Below are 23,450 nucleotides of genomic sequence, written 5' to 3' on the forward strand. Positions count from 1 at the left end.
CTATTAGGAGTAGGAGAGGGAAGGAAGAGAGGGGAGGAAAGAAGGAAAGGGGGGGCCGGCCCCCCTCCCAATTCGGATTCGGCTTAGGGGGGGGGCGCGCCCCCTCCTTTGCTCCTTCTCCCTCCCTTCCACTAAGGCCCAATAAGGCCCATATACTTACCGGGGGGTTCCGGTAACCTCTCGGAACTCCGGTATAGTCCCAATCTCATCCAGAACCTTTCCGGTGTCCAAATATATCCGTTCAATATATCAATCTTTATGTCTCGACCATTTCGAGACTCCTCGTCATGTTCGTGATCACATCCGGGACTCCGAACAACCTTCGGTACATCAAAACTTATAAACTCATAATAAAACTGCCATCGTAATGTTAAGCGTGCGAACCCTACGGGTTCGAGAACTATGTAGACATGATCTAGAACTATTCTCGGTCAATAACCAATAGCGGAACCTGGATGTTCATATTGGTTCCCACATATTCTACGAAGATCTTTATCGGTCAAACCGCATAACAACATACGTTGTTCCCTTTGTCATCGGTATGTTACTTGCCCGAGATTCGATCGTCGGTATCCAATACCTAGTTCAATCTCGTTACCGGCAAGTCTCTTTACTCATTCCGTAATACATCATTTCATAACTAACTCATTAGTTACAATGCTTGCAAGGCTTAGGTGATGAGTATTACCGAGAGGGCCCAGAGATACCTCTCCGACAATCGGAGTGAAAAAACCTAATCTCAAATTATGCCAACTCAACATATACCTTTGGAGACACCTGTAGAGCACCTTTATAATCACCCAGTTACATTGTGACGTTTGGTAGCACACAAAGTGTTCCTCCGGTAAACGGGAGTTGCATAATCTCATAGTTGAAGGAACTTTGTATAAGTCATGAAGAAAGCAATAGCAACATACTAAACGATCAAGTGCTAAGCTAACGGAATGGGTCAAGTCAATCACATCATTCTTCTAATGATGTGATCCCATTAATCAAATGACAACACATGTCTGTGGTTAGAAAACATAACCATCTTTGATCAATGAGCTAGTTCAAGTAGAGGCATACTAGTGACACTATGTTTGTCTATGTATTCACACATGTATCATGTTTCCGGTTAATACAATTCTAGCATGAATAATAAACATTTATCATGATATGAGGAAATAAATAATAACTTTATTATTGCCTCTAGGGCATATTTCCTTCAGTGGGTCCCGCCGACTGGCCTGGTACGGGGACGTCAGCCCTGGTCCGCCGCGGGCGGGTCGTGTCGGCTGCAGATTACTGTAGCCGTGCTTCTAATGACACGGGCCTGGTCATGGGGTCATGGCAACAGTGCCGCCGCCTGACGGGCGATCACTGTCGCCATTCCCCCGTCGCTTCTGGTTAATGGCGTGTGGGGCCCGTGGAGGGGCCGGCCGACTCTCGAGGGCCGACTCCCAACGGATCCGACTCTTGGCGCTCCCGCCGTCTTCAGTATTCTCGCTGACTGGTAGGCCCTGCCGTCTCCGGGCCGTACAGACAGGCCGTCGTGGGTACAGGGCTCCGCCCCCAAGGGCTGATGTCAGGGCCGGCATGGCGACAGTGCCGCGCCGGACGGAGATCTCCGTCGGTACGGCGCACTGTGGCCATGCGGGCCGACTCCCCATAGTCGGTCTCTTCGGAGTCGCTTCTGGGACTCGCCTTGTCTTAAGGCCGCCTCTTGGACTCGGCTCGTCTTGGAGTCGCCTCTTGGACTCGGCTCGTCTTGGAGTCGCCTCTTGGACTCGGCTCGTCTTGGAGTCGCCTCTTGGACTCGGCTTATCTTGGAGTCGCCGCAGGTGCTTGAGGGGCGCAGCTTGCCCCGATGTCTTGAAAGGTTCTGGGACTCGGGTTAGCCTACCCGTGGCCCATTACTCCGACATGATTTGAGCGAGGCAACTATGATCTCAACACACGTCGAGGCAATGCCATTGACTGAGGGAGAACAGTGAAGACGACGTTGCAATGGCGGCCATAAATAAATATCCATGATGCTAGCCTCCATATCGATAGCGCCAGAATAGATGGGCAGGGAGCCCATCGCAGCCGGTTGTCATGATCGTCCATGATGCTCGCATACATCTTAATGGTGCCACCACAGATGAGCGTGCAGCCCCGACATGAGTTGAAACAGGGTTTAGTCTTATTTGCCCATACCTGGCCATGGGCCGGGCCTAAAAAAGCCTGTGGCAGAAAATTGATTCCCAGGCCCTATCATCGGGCCTACTTTTCAAGCCCAAGCTCGGCCCATCTGGTAAAAGCCCTGAAAAGCCCTTAGGGCCTAGGGTCGTGGGTCGGGCCTCTTCCTTTAAATGCTAATATGCCAAGCTCAAGCCCGTCCAGGCCCTGCTGGTGGGCTCAAAACTCAGGCCCAAGCCCGGCCCATGGGCAAGCCCATCGGGCCTAGGCCCTAGATTTTAGGGCCGGAGATGGCCAGGACTATATTTGCCCCTGCATCACGGCCTCACGGCCTCCATAACGTCCACCATTTTTTAGAGGAAAGTCATATGCCTGACTTTACAAATAAAGCCACCATACAGAGTTCAACATGATCACAACCATATCACAAACCGGACACAACCAAGGACTAAGTTTAAGTGTTACATGTCACGCAGGCCAAGCATAAGTGGCGCGCAGGCCAACAAGCAACCCAAAGACACAAACACACAGACCACCACCTAGCACCAAAACACAATATCCTCCGATAAGACTCTATCCATTAGGATCATGAAAAAGATGAAGCCGAAGCCCGTACTCTAGCACATAGAAAATCGAATGCATCTATATCTGAAGCCTTAGTCAATGATCTCCACTGCTGACACCAGTCCGGAGTAAGTCCATACCCACCTGCTGGCTCTACGCCACACAGATGTTTGCCGTTCCAGTCGCTTCATTCCCTGATTGCGCGCCTCCATATGATCCCGACTCCTCTTGGCTTTGGCTCGCCCGACAGTCTCCTCCATGGACTCCCCAATTTGCCATGCTGATTTTGTGTCGGAGCGCTCCTCGTTGCAAAGCTTAGCCGCCAACTCAACCTTGTTGGAGTGTCTACGTCATGCAGCGGACGACCCCGCCGACAAATTGGGCACGCGAGCTCTTCCTCAACCTGATGACTCTTGATGCTTGTTCTAAATAATTATACGCACACCCTACCCCTATGAGCACCTCCGAGAGACTGAGCCGGCATATCATCTTGAGATTTACGAAGTCACCGTAGGCGCCTCGTCGTCGACGGGAGCGTCTCCTCCCACTGAAAGCGCATCGCCGGAAATCCTGAAATAAATCCAGGAATAATGCGAGCACCAGGATTTGAACCTGGTGGGTTGGGGATACCACTGTCCACCTAACCAACTCAACCATAGGTTGATTCGCTCACGAAGAGTCTTTTACCAGGCCTGTCTCACTTTTATTGACACGTATTAGGTATAGATACGCAGGTAAAATAGTACCACCTCGGATATAGAAAATAATATAGGTGAAAAAACTGAAAGCGTAAATTCACGGGAAAAAGCGTATTATGACGGTGAACCCACGGAGTCAATCCGTGCTTTATTATTACTAGTACAAATGCCCGTGCGTTGCACCGGGCAAAAGAAAGGCACAAACTATTTAAGATCTAACTCCAGAGATTTCACACTGCAACTATGTCAATATGATGTTAATATTGTTCGCAAAAAAGATGATGTTAATATGCCGGCAGTTTATTGAAGATAGAATGAAAACACCGGTAATAACACTGAAGTACAACAGAGGAAAAAGGTCATTGCCATAGCATAAGATGTAGAATCTCATACCAGCCAAGCACAGAGCTATAGCCTCAACATGTTAGGAGAGGCTAGGTGACGTATGGATAATCCCTGTAGCCAAATAAAACGATGCATATTCTTCTATATCGTCCAACCTGAACATATTGATAGTGTTAGAGAAGCTAGTGTCCGTGAAAGCCATCCAAAGGTATCCAGATTGACGTTTGTTTCGATAAAAGTTAAAAGCATAATTGACCATGATACCTCCACTTTGTTCAATGCCCTTCTCGGATTTGTGGGTCATCCAGTTTATTCTCTCAACCATCTACCATAAAATAAAAGTGGTGTTCAGCTGTTAGTAATGTCCACTGAATTGTTTCAAATAGATACTCCTTGAAAGTCAATATAATTAAGCCAAAGTTCATACAGAGAAACGCAACAGTACAACATGTTAGAAAACAAAATTACAATGTGGTTCTGGGACAAGTATTAGAATTCTAATTTCAGGTAGAAGACCAAAGAAAAAAAAATCTTATTTCTTAAGTCTGAGCCCAAACAGCCGCATCCAATACTCAGGATCAAGATTTAAAGTTAAAACTGAATGGGGTGACAGTGGGTAGCTCACTGCTCCATTTTGCAAGTGAAAATTAGCAACAACATCTAGAGCTTTTCCTCGTATTTTCTCTCTGGTAAGATACCTATACATCATATGAGAAGGCTGTCAGTCTCTGCAATTGATAACACATAATGTTCCATCCATTCAGAGAATGAATAGTGTTAACTCCAATCGTTGGTAACATTCCCAAATTCCAATGTGCATAGCAAAAGAACACGAATCACAATCAGAGGCTCGGGAAAGACCAGACGCAGTGACCGTTAACAAATCCAAATATATATATATATATATAGGACGTACATAGAAATTAGATATTTCGTAATTATTTCCATAACAAAAAACATACTGGCTGCAACAGAATGAAAGACTAACCTATTGACGATCACAACAGTACATACCATCCCATCTGATGTTGCCATCTCTCACATTTGATGATTACATCTTGTTATTTCTAACATGTACACCATCGAGCAATTGCTTTATTAGAAATATATTTACACAATATGATCAGAGCAACATCAAGGAGTCCAATGAGGTGCACAGATTCTCCTCAAATTCCACATGCAACCCTTATAGAGAAGAGACATATTTGCTTAGGTGATTTTTGATTGAGCTCCTACAGAAAAATTCAAAGAAATCATGAGGAGCATGGAGCCAAGCAAACTGATCAGAGTAAATCATGAGAGGAGAAGCCTCTCAACCTACTACAGGTAATCGAAGTCAACATTAATTGGTGTAAGAATTAAACCGTAATGTATATCAACAACCCAGCAGTTGATAAAATAACCCTAACACAACCCATTAATACAATATATAATGACATGACGTAGATAGAGATTGTGCAGATATCATGATCTACGAACCGTATCTACAAATATTGATTGCAAAGTCACAAACAAAACCTCCTGACATCACAAAACAAATGTTTCATCAACAGAAACTCTAGCGAATGCCAATTGGATTATATGAGTAAGATAGGGACATTAAAAAAGGAAAAAGATAGTTTAATATTATATATTCTATTTTCTTACTTCACATCACAGAGAAGCAAGTCAAAGATATTGCGATACATCTTATCCTTCTATAAATTGACTGCAAAGGCACAATCCCGACCAAATTATATAGAACGAATTGCTCCTGTGGTCCAAGTATTGCAAAAAAAGTTATATAAAGATTATTCAACAGTGGGGATAAACATGACATGTACTACCGAAATCCCTGGAGCTTAGTCTGCATGTCTATTCGTCCTCTACGTAAATCGGTGGTGGCCAAGATGTGCTAACAGCTCACCTACCTCTCCCCGTTTATCAATAAAATCAATGCAGCACAAAGCAAGAAAAAATAAGATAGATATATCTACCTGATGTAATTGCTTGTAACTCCAGAGTGTTAGTAGAGTCGAGGAGAGAACACCCAGCCAATGTTACAGCAGATCAATGTGCAACCTTTGTTATGGACGGTCCCCGTTGTAAATCAACCTGGAAGAGATGGAGAGGCGCCGGGAAGCTGAGGGATTTGATGCATCAGAGCAGCCATGGCCCATGGACAGTGGAGAAGTGCCAGCGGCTCGAGATCTGACGTGTCGCAGCCAGCATAGGAAGAGGAGAGGCGGCGGTAGATCAAGCCTTGGGCGCGGCAGGCGGCAGCACACTCACCCCTGTCGCACCCTTCCTTCTTCCCCTTCCTTCTTCTCCTCCCTGGATCCTCCTCTATCTCTGTTTTCTACCAGAAAAACCGAAGCCCTGCCATGACCTTGGACCCCTCCCTACCAGCCATGAAGGATCGCCTCCACCTGCAAGGGCTTCGCGCCACCGCGCCGGATCCCTCCTCCCGCGCCCGCTGGATCCCGCCGCCACCGTTCTGCATCGATCAGACGCGTCGTCCCCAGCCACTCGAGCCGCCGCGTTGACCTGATCCAGAAGCTGCGCTCGAGCGCTGCGGCGGGGGCGGCGAGTGGGCAGAGGTGCGGCCGCGGCGGCGGGCGGGTTGAGGTCGACGGCGGGGGCAAGTGGTGTGGCGGCGGGGGGATTTGGCTCGGCCTGGGCACAGGCCAGGGTTGAGCCGAGGAGGCAGATGCGTCCAGGTAGATTTTCCAGCGAATTGTTTTTCCGTGACAGATTAGTGACGGACCGCGGGTTGAATACCAAAAGGCATAAGGACTTTTTGACAAAATCGCTGCGACGGTGAACCCGGAGACACAATCCATGCTTTATTATTAGAGAGAGATTAAGAAAAGGTTAAGGAAAGATTAAAGATAGATTAGGAAAAGATAATAAAGCGCGTGTTGAGTGTGGTTTATTCAACGTTGCGGTGTTTTTACACAAAGGCTCTCCTATTTTATAGAAATTGCATCAGCAGTCCCCTCATAAGTCATCAGACCCGAACCAGTACCGAAGAGAGAAAAGAAAAAAAAACGACCGCCCAGGCCTCCTCGATTCCATCTCCACCTCCATCCCGCCGCCATCTCCTGCCCCCGCGCCGCCCGCCCCACACCGCCTCGACCGGGACCGCGTCCCTCCCCAAACGACGGCGATGATGGAGGGCGCCGCCCAGCTCCTGGCCGACGGATTCGCCGGCTCCCCGCTCCTCGGGGCCAGCCCCTCCCACGGCAATGATGGAGGGCGCCGCCCAGCTCCCAGCCGATGGATTCGCCGGCTCCCCGCTCCTCGGGGCCAGCCCCTCCCCCGTGCCGGGTCGAGCATCGGCTTGGAGGCCCTTGGGGCTGCCGCCGGTGCGGGAGTCCCGCGCGGCCGTGCGGGCTGGGGACCGAGCGGCGGGCCAGCCACCTGTGCCCCGTCCGCCCTGCTGCTGAGCCATCCTTGTACCGTTGCACGCATCTTCGCACCGCCCGGCCAGCCTCTGGTGCGCACCTCTGCTTTTACTAGCCACGAACCACGAGCATCACCTGTTTGGTGTTGTGCCTACGAGCGTGTTGGAGAAATCTGTGTCCAGAGGGTGGAGAAGATTGATGCGGAGAGGAAGACGATGGCGACAGAGAGCGTGTGTACTCCAGCCTGTTGGATTAATCACAGAGGCCCCACTAATTTGGCTTGATGTACAATGTCAGATTCAAGAAAAAAGTGTTTTCTATGTTCTACTATAGATCACCAGACTGCGTTGTATGGAGCGGAACAGAACCAACTGGTCTGCATCTCCTTCAATGGCACCCTGCATCTCTATCAATAGCACCCTGCAGCAAGCTTGCTTTCTCTACATCTACCATCAACTACCATGCAGCAAGTTCAGTTTGATGTTAAGAGGAGGCGTTACAGTTATTTTTTAAGGCACCCCATGTTAGCCAATGGATTTTGTTTATGTTTCTGGTGGAGATGATTCAGATGAAGTAATGTTTGTTTCTTATGAATAAACTAAGCGATGAATTTAAGATTACTTGCCTGGTATATCTAATTGTAATGTGTATCATGCTCAAGCAAAGGTACGAGGACTGACTACTGATATTTCCTAATACATTTGTATTTTTTGTTTTACCAACTTTCAGATTTTTCAAAATCATGATTATTATATAGTGTGTATAATCTTTTCTTGCTAGCTCTGTACTACGATTTTGAGGAATCTGCCAATGCAAAAATAAGATAGTTGTATGTAGTAGTTATGTTATACAGGTTCTGTTTGATGTGTTTCAGAAGGGAGAGATCGATGATTTTGGAATATAAAGCTTCATATGATTTTTTTTCCTCCAAGGTAACCATGGCATCCATATTTTTTTAGGTTTGTCTCTAATATTATGTATGCTCTCCCATTGAAGTTTCAATACTTGGGTTTTAGAGCTGCACTTATAGACTTCAATTGGTTTGTTCTATATACAATTCTAAATCATGTAATTATTTTTTTTTCTTCCCGTTGGTTTCAAGTATTTTCCCTTTTGTTTTTACTATGACAAGCTCACAAAGAGTGTGTATTGAAAGGGAAAATAATTTGGTATGTGAGGCCGTTTGAATGCACCTGTTTCTTGCTGTTGTATGTTGGCGCATGGTATCAGCAGTGCATCCCTCTAACGGCTCTACCAGAGTTGATGTGCTTCAGAGTCTAGCCTGCTCCATGGTGTCAGGCTCCAAAACGTCAATCTACCAGAGTTGATGTGCTTCAGAGTCTAGCCTGCTCCATGGTGTCAGGCTCCAAAACGTCAATCTACCAGAGTTGATGTGCTTCAGAGTCTAGCCTGCTCCATGCTGTCAGGCTCCGAAACATCAACATAGAGGAGCGCGACGAGCAAGGCGTGTGGTGGATGTCATCCCATCGCCATGGAATTGACCATGTCCGAACGCGTTGTGATCAGATGGACATACCGCAGCCACCGTTGGCGAGGGCGCTCATCTAATTTGAAATGGCTCCAGCGTGTGTGATGTATCGCTCCCCTCAGTTTTTGGAGGAACATGGTGCTATTTGGTGCTTTTGGTTGTGGAAAAAATGTCATTAGTCAGGCACTTTCTAAGATGGTCACCTGACTGCTCTGTTGTCATGGATGTGGGAAAACCTTTGTCTATAATATTTTCTTGGTACCATCTCTATACGGTCTATTCAGTTTGAAAATATCCACGGTACTGCAATTCTGAAGCTCCGCTTTATGTGGGATGTGAGGAAAGAGGAAATGAGATGTCTGATGTTCTCATATATGGATTTCCCCCAATTGCCAATGACATTGCCTGACATAATGTGGACAGTGGAGCCGCTTAAATTCCATGGCAAGCTCACCATGGTCGGCTTTCTTACTCCAGATGGGTGGGAGAGAATAGGAAGGTAGAGGGAGCCGCCCAAGGTCCCGTTGATATGGTGGCACGGGCGGAGGACAACGGTGCGGCCGCTGGAAGCGCTATTCTTCTTGGCCTCGTCCTTCGAGAACGACGGGACAAGGGAGGCGGCGTCGGCGCTGTCCTAACAGAGGGGAAGAAGAATGGGAAACAGGAAGAAAGATCGAGTTCATATGGGTGTTGTCTATGTGTATGTCATAAGTCTTTCAATGGACCAAGCCCAAAAAATAGTGCAAAATAAATTACAAATGAAATATAATATTCCAACAAAATGTTCGTCACCATCAAAATGATTCTATTTTAAAAAATATTATTGAAATTAAAAAAACACCTTCTAAAAAACATATTCATGTTTTTCTGAACAACAACTAAAAATTGATTGAAAGACTTTCATACACTACTACTTTTTCATCGGATGAAATGAAAGTGTGGAGCTGAAATAGGTCATGACAAACACTATTAGGGTATGTCCAAATTTCATGGTCCAAAAAGAAATACTCGGTGTAACCTTATTTCTGACGTTTGCAAAAATTAGATTAAAAACGTGTTTCATAATTGCACGTGGACCAAGTTATATTTAATATTTCGTCCGGCGCAACGCATGGGCATTTGTACTAGTAGAATTTTAAAAGCATATTTAACTTGTACTGGTGAAAGTGATTTAAGCTCATCCAACTTAGTTTTGAAAATGAACAAATCCCTCTCAGGACATAATTTAATACATCATATTTATGAATACATTGCCAATTCAATTTTCTAGTACGCAATAGTTACAAAATAGGAACTGCTAGTACATCATACGTATACGTAGTATATCAAAAAGCATGGCTAGAGTTCTTTTGTTATTAAAATGCTCCCTCTTGTGAGTTTAATAGCAGCTTAGGATAAAATTCTGGATCGCTAGAGTTGCTGCTCAATCCATTAGTTATGAAATACCATTAACTTTTTGTGTTAATAGCAGTTTGGGTAGAAAATAGAAGCTTCAGCTAGCACCAAGTCATAAACTGATAGTAGTAACTCCAAGAAGTAGTTTGTCGTGATCTTCTCATAAACAATGTTGCCATGCTCTGAAGCTTCTCTGTACTTTACCGATCTGTACTTCTGGTGGGCAAATGCAAAGTGCCTCTCTTCATCACCGGCTACAGCCGCTCCTTCAGCTGCAGCCATGGAAATTGCAGCCCAAACAAACATACCTTAAGTAAATACCAAGAAATTGGTTAGAAATAATATGTAATGTATATATAAAATAACCAAGAGATATCGAAATTCATATACATATTTTATTTTATAATAGTCCTTTATCTAAGAAGGGGAGCCTTGGCGCAGTGGTAAAGCTGCTGCCTTGTGACCATGAGGTCATGGGTTCAAGTCCTGGAAACAGCCTCTTACAGAAATGTAGGGAAAGGCTGCGTACTATAGACCCAAAGTGGTCGGACCCTTCCCTGGACCCTGCGCAAGCGGGAGCTACATGCACCAGGTTGCCCTTTTTTTTATCTAAGAAGATACAGAATTCCATGTAACCACATTTCCTACCACCATATGACGGATTATGGTGCCATTTCATTAATAATAATGGAGATTATTAAGAAATGACCGGAAAAGATGAACTATAAAATAAAGTAGCATCTCTATACGGGCATCAAACATATCACCCATGCTGACGTAATAAGCACATACATGTAGCATTTGCACTGAACAGAACATCTGAAGATGAATAGGCAATGTCTACAATATTAATGCAAGGGTGTCATGAACAGATCAAAATGAAAATAGGGCCTATATAAAATCCTCTTTGTAATTATAATCGGTGACCAATTTGCAGATGCTTACAATTTCATTCAATAAGTTATGGTTGAAAACTTGAAATAGTAAATGTATATTCCTCTCGTTCCTAAATATAAGTCTTTTAGATATTTCAACAAGGACTACATACGGATGTATATAGACATATTTTAGTGTAGATTCACTCATTTTGCTCCGTATATAGTAGATACATCCATTTGAGGGACAAGCTTGGGAAAAGCTTTTTTGGACAGAGGGAGTATATCGAAAAGGTGTGTATGATTGATAGTAGTCATGATGGCTTGTGTTATAATAAGCAAGCAGGGAAAAAGAATGAATTAGAAATAACAAGCCTGGGTAAAAGTTGTTTTGTACTCCCTCTGCCCCAAAATTCTTGTCTTAGATTTGTCTAAATACGGATGTATCAAGTCACATTTTAGTATTAGATACATCCGTATCTAGATGAATGTAAGACAAGAATTTTGGGACGGAGGGAGTAGATCAGAAACAAAGGCGCCATAAAATGATTTAAGTGTTGCCAAATGGGTCCTCTTCATGTAATAAGCATGTAATATTGCAGAACAATAATATAGTCTTCTTAAACTAAATTGTGACAAATTCTTACTCTGGCACACTTGAGGTAGTCACCACGAGCATACATTCTTTCACCATCAAACAGTCTCTTATCCGTTGGTTTTACGACTCCTGTCAAACTGCATTCGCACGACATCTATGTGAGGTTCACACATTCAAAAATATGGCCAACTTGTAATTCTATGGTCTGCAATACTGCAAAATCAGATAAATGTTTTGGAATGGCTAAAGAGTAAAGATAACACGAAAAAAACTTAAGTGACTTTGGGCCAACAAAGCAGAAGCACAGGATTACTGATTTGGTGTCGGCTTACTTCTTAAAGCACAAAAATAGCACGGCTACACAACCTTGCTTTGAGCAAAGTGAGCATAACAGCTACCCGCTACCCATTAAACGCAGTTATGAAGGAAAAAGGACAACCTAACCATAATTGCATAACGAATTATTTTCCAGCAGAAACAACATCATGTTGGCCAACCTGAAAGAAAGGACTCACCTTTAATGAAGAAGGAAGCCGAACACACCCACATTATAACAGCAACAAGAGAATTTCCAAGAATTTTGGACTACAAAAATTCATAGAAACTCCATTGTGTGGGACAAACTCACAATTGGCGAGCTTGGTGAGCAATTACACAGGGACGATTAAGCAAGCAAACTCAAGACCTGATTCTAACAATTGCCAACCGTGAAATAATACAATTAGTGAGTGTGAAATATTACATGCTAAGCAAGCAAACTCAAGAAACTGATTCTAACCAATTACCTGTAGACAAGTAGTCAAAAATTCATGTGACATGTGGTGTTCACTGAATAACTGATAAAAACAGAGGAAACAATAGAGGATGGTAAGAAATAATTTTATGTGGTGTTCACTGAATAACTGATAAAAACAGAGGAAACAATAGAAGATGGTAAGAAATAATTTTATGTTGCAGAAATAAGAATACTTAATGAAGCATTGGGGCATAAGAATACATAAATGAGTCCATAGTTAACTCTTTAGCAAGATCTGCACTTCAATCCAAAAGTAAGAGCTGTCTATTGCTGATCACTTGCTACACCGATGAAACATCCATCCGAATATTATCACTCACTAACCGGCAAACTGGCACACACAAAACACACATCATGCATGAGGCAATGGCTCTATGGGCATCGACAACATCACCGATCCATACCTGCGCACGAATTGATAAACAAAGGTGAGGCCACACATGGCTAGCATGGCAAGAGGAAGCATTGGCAGGGAAGGCAAGAGCGGCAACCAAGGGAACCATAGAGAATATCAGTGGCAGGCACAACAAATGGAAGAAATTAAATAAGCTAATTCTTTTAGCGTTCAGCAGAATTGTACAAAGAACCGAATGCCACCACAAATTGAACCTAACAAGCCCACCATATTAGTATATACAATAATCAAGCGTCATTGCAACTTTCATTTAGGGGAATCTAAAAGAGAAATAAATATACCAATCGACATGGAACATCCGGTTGTGCTTGTTTGCATTTTCAAATCACTGTGTTGATCTTAAATTATTCCAGAAGATAAGAACAGAGGCATAGGCATCACAAAATATTTGAATGATGAGAGGGACCATGCTAAAATTTGCCTGGGTGTAGAGAAATTTGGGAAGCTACATCATTGTTCAAGTTTACTTAGAAACCAAAGGATATCTCTCCCTACCAAATCCAGCAAGAAGTTTAGTGCGGATGCACCAAACGCCATGAATCTGATCCTAGTCCAGCATAAACTTGCCATTCAACAAGAGCAAATCGAAGAAGCGGCCTAGAGGGAGTACTCACCGGTATGGTACTTCTTGACCGACAGCATCAGCATGCACTGCCATGCCATCCCCAGCTTACGCATCTTGCATAGTATCATCTTCAAACAAATTTAACCTGTAGAGAATAACATTTTTTGATCGATAGGTAAGAGCAGTGCTAAAATGTTCATGGGAAATCCTCTTTTGAGTTGTACAAATGGTGAGACATTATTGAAGACACAAAGAATAGCATTAAGTATACAAGCGTGACAAATGGCACCAAACTCTCGAGGTTTTCAATATCTGCTAAAATTGGGGTATTGGAGTAAAAACCCAGTTCTCACATAATTTTCAATTGCACACAAAGAAACCTTGACGTGGACAAAATAAGCGCTAAGATTCTAGTTCAAATATAGGAGCACCGGAACTTAACTTACAGAAATTGCTTCAGATATTCGGCTCAGATTGGCTGCTAGTTATGATGGAAAATATCCAAAAGGAAGAAATAACTCTGGCCTTCTTCTTTTGTGATGCTAAACAGCAGCATATGAGGAATGATATGACAATGGAACCATGGTGACCTGCACAAATTATTAACATACATACTAAGGCATTAGTTCAAGTAAATTAGTCATATTGAATCGGCACGGTACTGCATGGTGATACAAGAAAAACTGGTTCCTGAAGAAAAGAGTTGTGACCTCTTAAGGCAAGACAAAAAGAGAGGGAGAGACCAATAAATTACTCAATGATGAAAGAAGCCAGGTAAATTACCTGTGAGATTTGACCACACGACAATGTCAGCAATTGATAGACCATAACCAACCAAAAAGGCTCGATTTGCCAAGTATCCATCAAGAAATGAGCAAGCAGCTTCAAATTCAGAGCCTGAGAGAATGAGTGGTGTGTACTTGAGCCATTGGTCAACCTACAGATTTGCAAACAATAGCAACTCAGGACACAGTGAGATCATAGTGAAAATCAATGACAAACACCGTAAAACCAGAACATACTTGTGCTGCCTGAATATCGTCCTGGCCATAGAAGCTGGAAACAGATGCAGCACGTGCAATGTATCGGAGAATTGTGTTGACACCATGTATAAAATCCCTGTGCAGAATCATGACAGCTTCACTGAGACACTACAAAATACCATACAAAAATACTGTCATATCTCACAAATAAAACTCTTTTGGTTCACACATGATGTTCTAACAGTCGTCAGTGCCATCAACACAATTTTCTGGAACCAGGAATATTAGGATGAGGAGATTAAAATAAGAGCCAATCTTCAGAGTCAACTACAGTAACTATTCAAACATATATAGCTCTTCAAAAAAACTATTCAAACATATATCACTGTAATAAAGTGTCCACAGTTCTTGTATAAAGTAAAGGAAATGTGGTAGTTAATCAGAGAGAGGGAGGGAACCTAAAAGGTATAATTAAACATTGATCACTTACCCAGAACTGAAGTGTAGTGTGGGCACTGAACCTGAGGCAAGGGTCGGATCAATGATTATGGAAACACCTGCAATCTTTGCAGCCGAAATGACGGAAAGTGGCGGTCTGTCCTGGGGGAATGCTAGTTTGACCTCCATTCGGACCATTGCCAACCAAAGAGCAGAAATCTGCCAATGGCAGATAAATATTGTCAGCCAGACGGATCAATGAACAGGTCATGAGCCTAACTATAGGTTTAGGACCAGTGCTTCAGCAAGCAATTATTTGGCAGACATGGCAACCAACCACAAGGTCTTTAAGGATGACTATAATGCATTAACACAACAGCAGTTCAGCTTTTGTAAGTGAATCAATGAAGCTTATTGTACAAGCCTACTGAATTTGGTCATAGTATATAACAAGAAGCAGTTATCTGCGAAAAACAGGGCACACTTTCTCTGGGCCTAACTTTCACAAATACTTTCATATTAATTACTGAATGCCAGCTACTAATGAAGTAAAACCAAGCACGGATGTGCTCTACATTTCACAACTGCCATTAAACTAAGTAATTAATCATATTTAACAAAACGTACAATGCTCCAAATTATCTAGGGAGACGAGCACAAGGAACAGAGGATATGCACCTGAAGCATGCTGAAGTTTGCTTTCCTCTCCCCCTCAAGGGCCAACCCAGAAACAGAATCAACAAACATATGTGCCTCAAACAGAATCAACAAACATACAATAGGCAACATCGACATCCGCATTGGCACCCATGTATGTTGCAATATTTGTATAGCATACAGTATATATGTGTAGTTTCCCATCTGAATTTTTCTTCACCTTGCAGTGTTCGGTGCCCAGCCGGTGTAACCCAAGGTTATCATGTAGTCGGTGTCACGGAACTTGAAGAGCGTGAGGGCTTCTCGATACCGTGCGACGAGAATTCTTCGCATGCCGTCGGTCACGTCGAGGTAGTCATCGGTTAGCTGCGCAATGTGGAGCTCGTTGTTGCCCTTGGATGAATATATCAGGTAGGCCTTCCCGTCATCATCCTTGAAAATGGTCATGTCTCTGCTTTCGTAGTTATGTGGGCGCTTGCTGTAGAGATAAGTGAATGGTCCCATGGGAGAATCACTCGTCGCCACGCTGATTGAGGATTTGGTGTAGTTCGCATCGTCTATGTGCATCCACATCACATATTTGCTGGTCCGGTTGTTATAGACCACCTTGGGTCGCACCAGGACATTGGATTTGTGGAGGTCATGTGACAAATTATTTTCCTCGCCATGGAGCACAACTCCTTCGTTTCTCCAAGACCACAGGTCCTTTGAAGAATAGCAACTTACTCCAACAATGTCAACCTGAAAAATGGTTTGTCTTGGTTAGAATGACAAATTGGAAATTCCTACAGAACAAAGTGTTGTATATAAGAAGAAAATTGCAAATTACTACTTGGTAGGTTCAACTATTGAATATCAATAATTTCAGTATGTGAGAAGCAAGCTAGACGTGTACGTAGTAGTGCATTTTTCCAACTGGGAAACATAAAAAACTATGTTAGTTCCCATGATCTATGAAGTGTCACTGCTCTGTACTTCGGGACCCAGGACAGTCAAGTAGAACTCTTCCAGAATTGTACTAAACTGAAATTTGCCTCACACCACATCAGAATCAGACCTCTCTGTTTTAGAAATATAGTACGATATCACTCATGAAATTGATTAGCTGATAATATTAGATGTTGTATCACTGGGAATAGGAGTGGCATTGGCATATGGTGGCTGACTTTTCATTTTCTTTAGCTACCATGCGAACCTAAATCTGATGACATTGAAATGATATAGCTGGACAGAGTAGATACTAAATTCAGACAAAGTAAATAGTAAACAAAAAAGATCACTCTTTTACAAAAGAATGGCATCAGACTAAAAGTGTTCAAATAGTAATCATATTGTCACAATTTCATAAAAATGCAGTGGAGCCATGCTCGACTGTTTCGGGTTAAAGAAAACAATAATCATATGATAAATATGTCGAAGGTATTAGCTATTTCTCATCTGCACATTTCCTATATTGTACTCCACTTACTATCCATCTTAGTTATCTCTGTTCATTGTCAAGGCCTTCCAGTAAGTTGTAATAGCTAGTGGAAGATGGCATGTTGCAATGCTGGAGTTGTAAATCACACCAGTCCAATTTCGACAGAGAATATTTTTGTCAAGGCCTTCCAGTAAGTTGTAATAGCTAGTGGAAGATGGCATGTTCCAACGTTGGAGTTGTAAATCACACCAGTTCAATTTCGACAGAGATTTTTTGACTTTTAAATTTCCAGTTGGCCAATACTGTCTAAGGCTATTAACAATTGCAGGAGAACAGTATCAATGTAACCATAAAATGTACAAAAAAAATACATATGATTCTTCGCATATTGGATAACAACTTGTGTTGTTATATATATCAGGTATCTAAAATACACTCACCTGGCCGTGTTGGGCTTCTTGGGCATGCATCCAGTGACTTCTGCCACCAAACCGTAAAAAAATTAGGGAGAGCTCAGGGCACCATGGGAAGATGGGGAAAGTAGAAAGAAAGAGCTCACCTGTGCTGGCATCTCCTCCGTGAACTGGGAGCTGTACTCAACCCCTCCTCACGAGGTGGGTGCTAGAGCAGCTGTCGTCCCGTGGCCTGCCTAGTTCGTGTACCCATCTCCACGGTGCTGAACAGGAGAGATTGAAGGAAGAAGAGGAGTAGTGAGGAAGAGAACAGGACCCTGGAAGAGAGCAAAAGAGAGAAGGAAATCTCACCGGCAACACACGGAGGACAAGCACGCGGCAGCAGAGGGTACTTGGAGAGGAAGCGCACAGGAGGGCGCTATCAGGACCGATCTATGCCTATGCGGATTTAAGTGAGGAGAATCACGAGAATTGGATGTAGAGAAAACCTCATATCTGAGATATTTGCTATTGCTTAAGGTTTGAGTATATCGCAAGCCATCTAGGCGAGTCTGGAATAATCGAGAGATGATCTGCCAGCCACAACCCGGCTGGTTATATAGGCAACTAGTTACCGACAAGTGAAAAGTAACAGTAACTACTTTATAACGGTACAGTTAAATGAATCTACGGCTCTCGACGAAGCGGTATCGCGAGGAGTACTCTGGACCGTTGGATAACTGAATCTTAACGACACGACACTTGCAAGTTCAGTCATGCCATTGCCCCCTTCTCAGAAACGACATGTCCTCAGGGTGTTTGATTTGCGTCTCGCCATGCTTGTGATGTTGCCTTGAAGAACTCCGTAAATGTATACTTGATAAAATCAGCATCTTCCCAAGTTGCTTCCGCTGGAGAGAGGTTTTCCCACTGTATGTACCACTGCACAACTGGAAGATTGTTTCTAGGTACTTGCCGGACTTGTAACACTGCCACTGGTCCAGTTTTGACAGTACCATCCTCGTTCACCATAGGCAGATTGGGGCTAGGAATTGCTTTGCTTCCAATGTGCTTCTTTAGTTGGCTGACATGAAAAACTGGATGAATTTTCACATGTGGTGGAAACTGAAGCTTGTATGCTGCTTTGCCCACTTTTTGAGTTACCAGAAAAGGCCCATAGTACTTGTTGTGTAATTTGATTGCTCCTCGGAACCCAAATGCTACGAATCTGTAGGGTGCCATTTTGAGATATACTAAATCCCCAATTTCAAAGCTTATTTCCACTCTTTTCATGTCAACAAATCTTTTCATTCTGCTCTGAGCTTGTGACAGATTTGTCTTGAGCTGGTCCAACATGCTCTGTTTTGCAGTTAAGAAATCCTGAGCTTCTGCATCCTCTGGACCTGGTATTGCTAACTCAGCAATCAAGGGGGGAGGAAAACCATACAATGCCTGGAAGGGTGACATTTTTAGAGCCGTGTGGTAAGTGGAGTTGTACCAAAATTCAGCTAAGGGCAGCCAAGCACTCCATTTCTTTGGTTCCTGAGTTGTCATGCATCTGAGATAAGTTTCCAGACATTGATTAACCCTCTCAGTCTGTCCATCTGTTTGGGGATGGTAAGCTGAACTGTATCTTAACTCCACTTTCAAAGCTGCAAAGATGTCCTTCCAGAGCTTGCTAGTGAAGATCCTATCTCTGTCAGAGATTATCAGTTTTGGTGTGCCATGAAGTTTGATTATGTTGTCCACCACTGCTTGAGCTACTGTTAGCACTGAGTGAGGATGTGATAATGGAATAAAATGTGCATATTTGGTAAATCTATCCACCACTACCATTATCACTTCCTTGCCTCCAGAATTTGGTAAGCCTTCTATAAAATCCATAGAAATGTGTTCCCAGGCCATATCAGCAACTGGTAAGGGTTTCAATAATCTTGGCTGCAAACAGTGTTCACTTTTAGCTCTTTGACAAGTAGGACAGGCAGCAATGAAATTTTCTACATCAGTTTTTAACCCAGGCCAGTAGAAAATTCCTTTAACTCTCTGGTAAGTTGCTCTAACACCAGAATGTCCTCCAACAGGAGAGCTATGAAGAGCTGCACGCAATTTATTTCTCAACTCAGTGACCTTTCCCATTAAAATCTTTCCTTTGAACCTGATAATACCAGAGTGCATGGTATAATCATCTTTTTGCAACAACAACTTCTCTTGCAGTGTTTTGCTTGCAGGGTCTTTCAAATAACTATCCACTAGTTCCTCTGTCCAAGTTGGTATATGAGAAGATATGGCCATGCACTTAGGTAATAACCTAGATAGTGCATTTGCCACTCTGTTTTCAGCTCCCTTCTTATACTGGATTGTGAAGTTAAATTCCAGTAATTTCATCATTAACTTGTGCTGAACTCCTTCAGTCAGTTTCTGATCTGTTATGAATTTCAAGGATTGTTGGTCTGTTTTAATTATGACCTCATTTCCCAAAAGATAATGCCTCCATTTCTTTAATGCTTCCAGTATGGCAAGGGCTTCTTTTTCATAAGTGGACATAGCAGCATTTCTAGGACATAGAGCTGAGTTGTAGTAAGTCAGTGGTCTTCCTTGTTGCATAAGTACAGCTCCAATTCCTTTTCCTGATGCATCAGTCTCTAGCACAAATGGCTAGAGAAATTTGGCAATGCCAGAACTGGAGCTGATATAACTGCTTGCTTGAGTTGAGAGAATGTTGTAGTGTGAGCTGGTTCCCATGAGAACTTTCCCTTTTTTAAGAGATCATGCAGTGGCCTACAAATCAATCCATAGTTCTTAATAAATCTCCTGTAATAACCAGCTAATCCCAGGAAACTTCTGAGTTTAGTGACATTATCAGGTTCAGGCCAGTCAGCAATTGCAGAGATTTTCTTGGGATCTGTAGCCACTCCCTCAGCAGAAATAATGTGCCCCAGATATTCCACTTGTTTTTCAGCAAATACACATTTAGAGAGTTTTGCAAACAACTGATTTTCTTTGAGCACTTGCAGCACAATCCTGATATGTTCTTCATGCTCTTTCAATGTTTTACTGTAAATCAAGATGCCATCAAAGAACACTAGGACAAACACCCTCAGATATGGACTGAATATTTGGTTCATCAGTGCTTGAAAGGTGCCTGGTGCATTGGACAACCCAAATGGCATTACCAAATACTCAAAATGTCCAAGGAAAGTTCTGAAGGCAGTTTTATGGATATCATCTGGCTTCATTCTGATTTGGTGATAACCAGATCTCAGGTCAATTTTGGAGAAAAACTTTGCTCCATGTAACTCATCCAGCAAGTCTTCAATTATAGGTATAGGGAATTTATTCTTGATTGTGAGAGAATTCAATTTTCTGAAATCAGTGCATAACCTCATAGAAGAATCTTTCTTCTTTACCAAAATAACAGGTGTTGCATAAGGGCTCTGGCTATGTCTGATTAGATGAGCAGCCAATAATTTCTTTATTTGTTCCTCCTGAAGGAAATATGCCCTAGAGGCAATAATAAAGTTATTATTTATTTCCTCATATCATGATAAATGTTTATTATTCATGCTAGAATTGTATTAACCGGAAACATGATACATGTGTGAATACATAGACAAACATATAGTCACTAGTATGCCTCTACTTGACTAGCTCATTAATCAAAGATGGTTATGTTTCCTAACCATAGACATGTGTTGTCATTTGATTAATGGGATCACATCATTAGGAGAATGATGTGATTGACATGACCCATTCCGTTAGCCTAGCACTTGATCGTTTAGTATATTGCTATTGCTTTCTTCATGACTTATACAAGTTCCTGTAACTATGAGAATTATGCAACTCCCGTTTACCGGAGAAACACTTTGGGTACTACCAAACGTCACAACGTAACTGGGTGATTATAAAGGAGTACTACAGGTGTCTCCGAAGGTACATGTTGAGTTGGCGTATTTCGAGATTAGGTTTTGTCACTCCGATTGTCGGAGAGGTATCTCTGGGCCCTCTCGGTAATGCACATCACTATAAGCCTTGCAAGCAATGTGACCAATGAGTTGGTTACGGGATGATGCATTACGTAACGAGTAAAGAGACTTGCCGGTAACGAGATTGAACTAGGTATTGGATACCGACGATCGAATCTCGGGCAAGTAACATACCGATGACAAAGGGAACAACGTATGTTGTTATGCGGTTTGACCGATAAAGATCTTCGTAGAATATGTAGGAACCAATATGGGCATCCAGGTCCGCTATTGGTTATTGACCGAGAATAGTTCTAGGTCATGTCTACATAGTTCTCGAACCCGTAGGGTCCGCACGCTTAACATTACGATGGCAGTTTTATTATGAGTTTATAAGTTTTGATGTACCGAAGTTTGTTCGGAGTCCCGGATATGATCACGAAATGACGAGGAGTCTCGAAATGGTCGAGATATAAAGATTGATATATTGGTCGACTATATTCGGACACCGGAAGTGTTCCAGGTGATTTCGGAGAAAACCGGAGTGCCGGAGGGTTACCGGAACCCCCCGAGAGAGTAATGGGCCTTATGGGCCTTAGGAGAAAGGAGAGAGGGGCGGCCAGCATGGGCCGCGCGCCCCCTCCCCCCTCTGGTCTGAATTGGACTAGGAGGGGGGGCGCCCCCCTTTCCTTCCCCCTCTCCCCCTTCCTTCCTCCTCCTTGTAGGAGTAGGAAAGGAGGAGTCCTACTCCTACTAGGAGGAGGATTCCTCCTCCCTGGCGCGCCCCCCTTGGGCCGGCCGGCCTCCCTCCTTGCTCCTTTATATACGGGGGCAGGGGGCACCCCATAGACACACAAGTTGATCTACGGATCGTTCCTTAGCCGTGTGTGGTGCCCCTCTCCACCATATTCCACCTCGGTCATATCGTCGCGGAGTTTACGCGAAGCCCTGCGCTGGTAGAGCATCATCATCGTCACCACGCCATCGTGCTGATGGAACTCATCCCCGACACTTTGCTGGATCGGAGTCCGGGGATCGTCATCGAGCTGAACGTGTGCTGCACTCGGAGGTGCCGTACGTTCGGTACTTGGATCGGTCGGATCGTGAAGACGTACGACTACATCAACCGCATTGTCATAGCGCTTCCGCTTACGGTCTACGAGGGTACGTGGACAACACTTTCCCCTCTCGTTGCTATGTCATCACCATGATCTTGCGTGTGCGTAGGATTTTTTTTGAAATTACTACGTTCCCCAACAGTGGCATCTGAGCTTAGGTTTTATGCGTTGATGTTATATGCACGAGTAGAACACAAGTGAGTTGTGGGCGATACAAGTCATACTGCTTACCAGCATGTCATACTTTGGTTCGGCGGTATTGTGAGATGAAGTGGCCCGGACCGACATTACGCGTACGCTTACGCGAGACTGGTTTCACCGTTACGAGCACTCGTGCTTAAAGGTGGCTGGCGGGTGTCTGTCTCTCTCACTTTAGCTGAATCGAGTGTGGCTACGCCCGGTCCTTGCGAAGGTTAAAACAGCACCAACTTGACGAACTATCGTTGTGGTTTTGATGCGTAGGTAAGAACGGTTCTTGCTAAAGCCCGTAGCAGCCACGTAAAATTTGCAACAACAAAGTAGAGGACGTCTAACTTGTTTTTGCAGGGCATGTTGTGATGTGATATGGTCAAGACGTGATGCTATATTTTATTGTATGAGATGATCATGTTTTGTAACCGAAGTTATCGGCAACTGGCAGGAGCCATATGGTTGTCGCTTTATTGTATGAAATGCAAACGCCCTGTAATTGCTTTACTTTATCACTAAGCGGTAGCGATAGTCGTAGAAGCAATAGATGGCGTAACGACAACGATGCTACGATGGAGATCAAGGTGTCGCGCCGGTGACGATGGTGATCACGACGGTGCTTCGAAGATGGAGATCACAAGCACAAGATGATGATGGCCATATCATATCACTTATATTGATTGCATGTGATGTTTATCCTTTATGCATCTTATCTTGCTTTGATTGACGGTAGCATTTTAAGATGATCTCTCACTAATAATCAAGAAGTGTTCTCCCTGAGTATGCACCGTTGCGAAAGTTCTTCGTGCTGAGACACCACGTGATGATCGGGTGTGATAGGCTCTACGTTCAAATACAACGGGTGCAAAACAGTTGCACACGCGGAATACTCAGGTCATACTTGACGAGCCTAGCATATACAGATATGGCCTCGGAACACGGAGACCGAAAGGTCGAGCGTGAATCATATAGTAGATATGATCAACATAGTGATGTTCACCA

At 43.6% G+C, this 23,450-nt stretch overlaps 2 long non-coding RNA genes across 15 annotated transcripts; both read right to left on the reverse strand.

Annotated features, from left to right (window-relative positions):
- Window positions 1-2,518: 2,518 nt before the first annotated feature.
- LOC123111179 (uncharacterized) lies at window positions 2,519-6,476 on the reverse strand. The gene is made up of 3 exons (XR_006454259.1): window positions 5,747-6,476; window positions 4,035-5,002; window positions 2,519-3,925 (listed from the first exon to the last, which is right to left on the reverse strand). It is a non-coding gene; the product is annotated as an uncharacterized lncRNA (long non-coding RNA).
- A 3,368-nt stretch (window positions 6,477-9,844) lies between these two features.
- LOC123111178 (uncharacterized) lies at window positions 9,845-17,752 on the reverse strand. Of its 14 annotated transcripts, none has more exons than XR_006454258.1 (14): window positions 17,552-17,752; window positions 17,347-17,463; window positions 17,228-17,267; window positions 15,389-16,108; window positions 14,763-14,929; window positions 14,312-14,408; window positions 14,073-14,226; window positions 13,736-13,879; window positions 13,339-13,434; window positions 12,634-12,713; window positions 12,299-12,349; window positions 12,029-12,198; window positions 11,563-11,650; window positions 9,845-10,348 (listed from the first exon to the last, which is right to left on the reverse strand). It is a non-coding gene; the product is annotated as an uncharacterized lncRNA (long non-coding RNA). The 14 variants fall into 14 exon arrangements; XR_006454248.1 differs by having other exon boundaries at window positions 12,029-12,204; XR_006454254.1 differs by lacking the exon at window positions 12,634-12,713 and adding an exon at window positions 12,714-12,753 and having other exon boundaries at window positions 12,029-12,204.
- Window positions 17,753-23,450: the final 5,698 nt, after the last annotated feature.

The sequence above is a fragment of the Triticum aestivum genome, chromosome 5B, assembly GCF_018294505.1.
Source record: "Triticum aestivum cultivar Chinese Spring chromosome 5B, IWGSC CS RefSeq v2.1, whole genome shotgun sequence".
Taxonomy (NCBI): Eukaryota; Viridiplantae; Streptophyta; class Magnoliopsida; order Poales; family Poaceae; genus Triticum; species Triticum aestivum.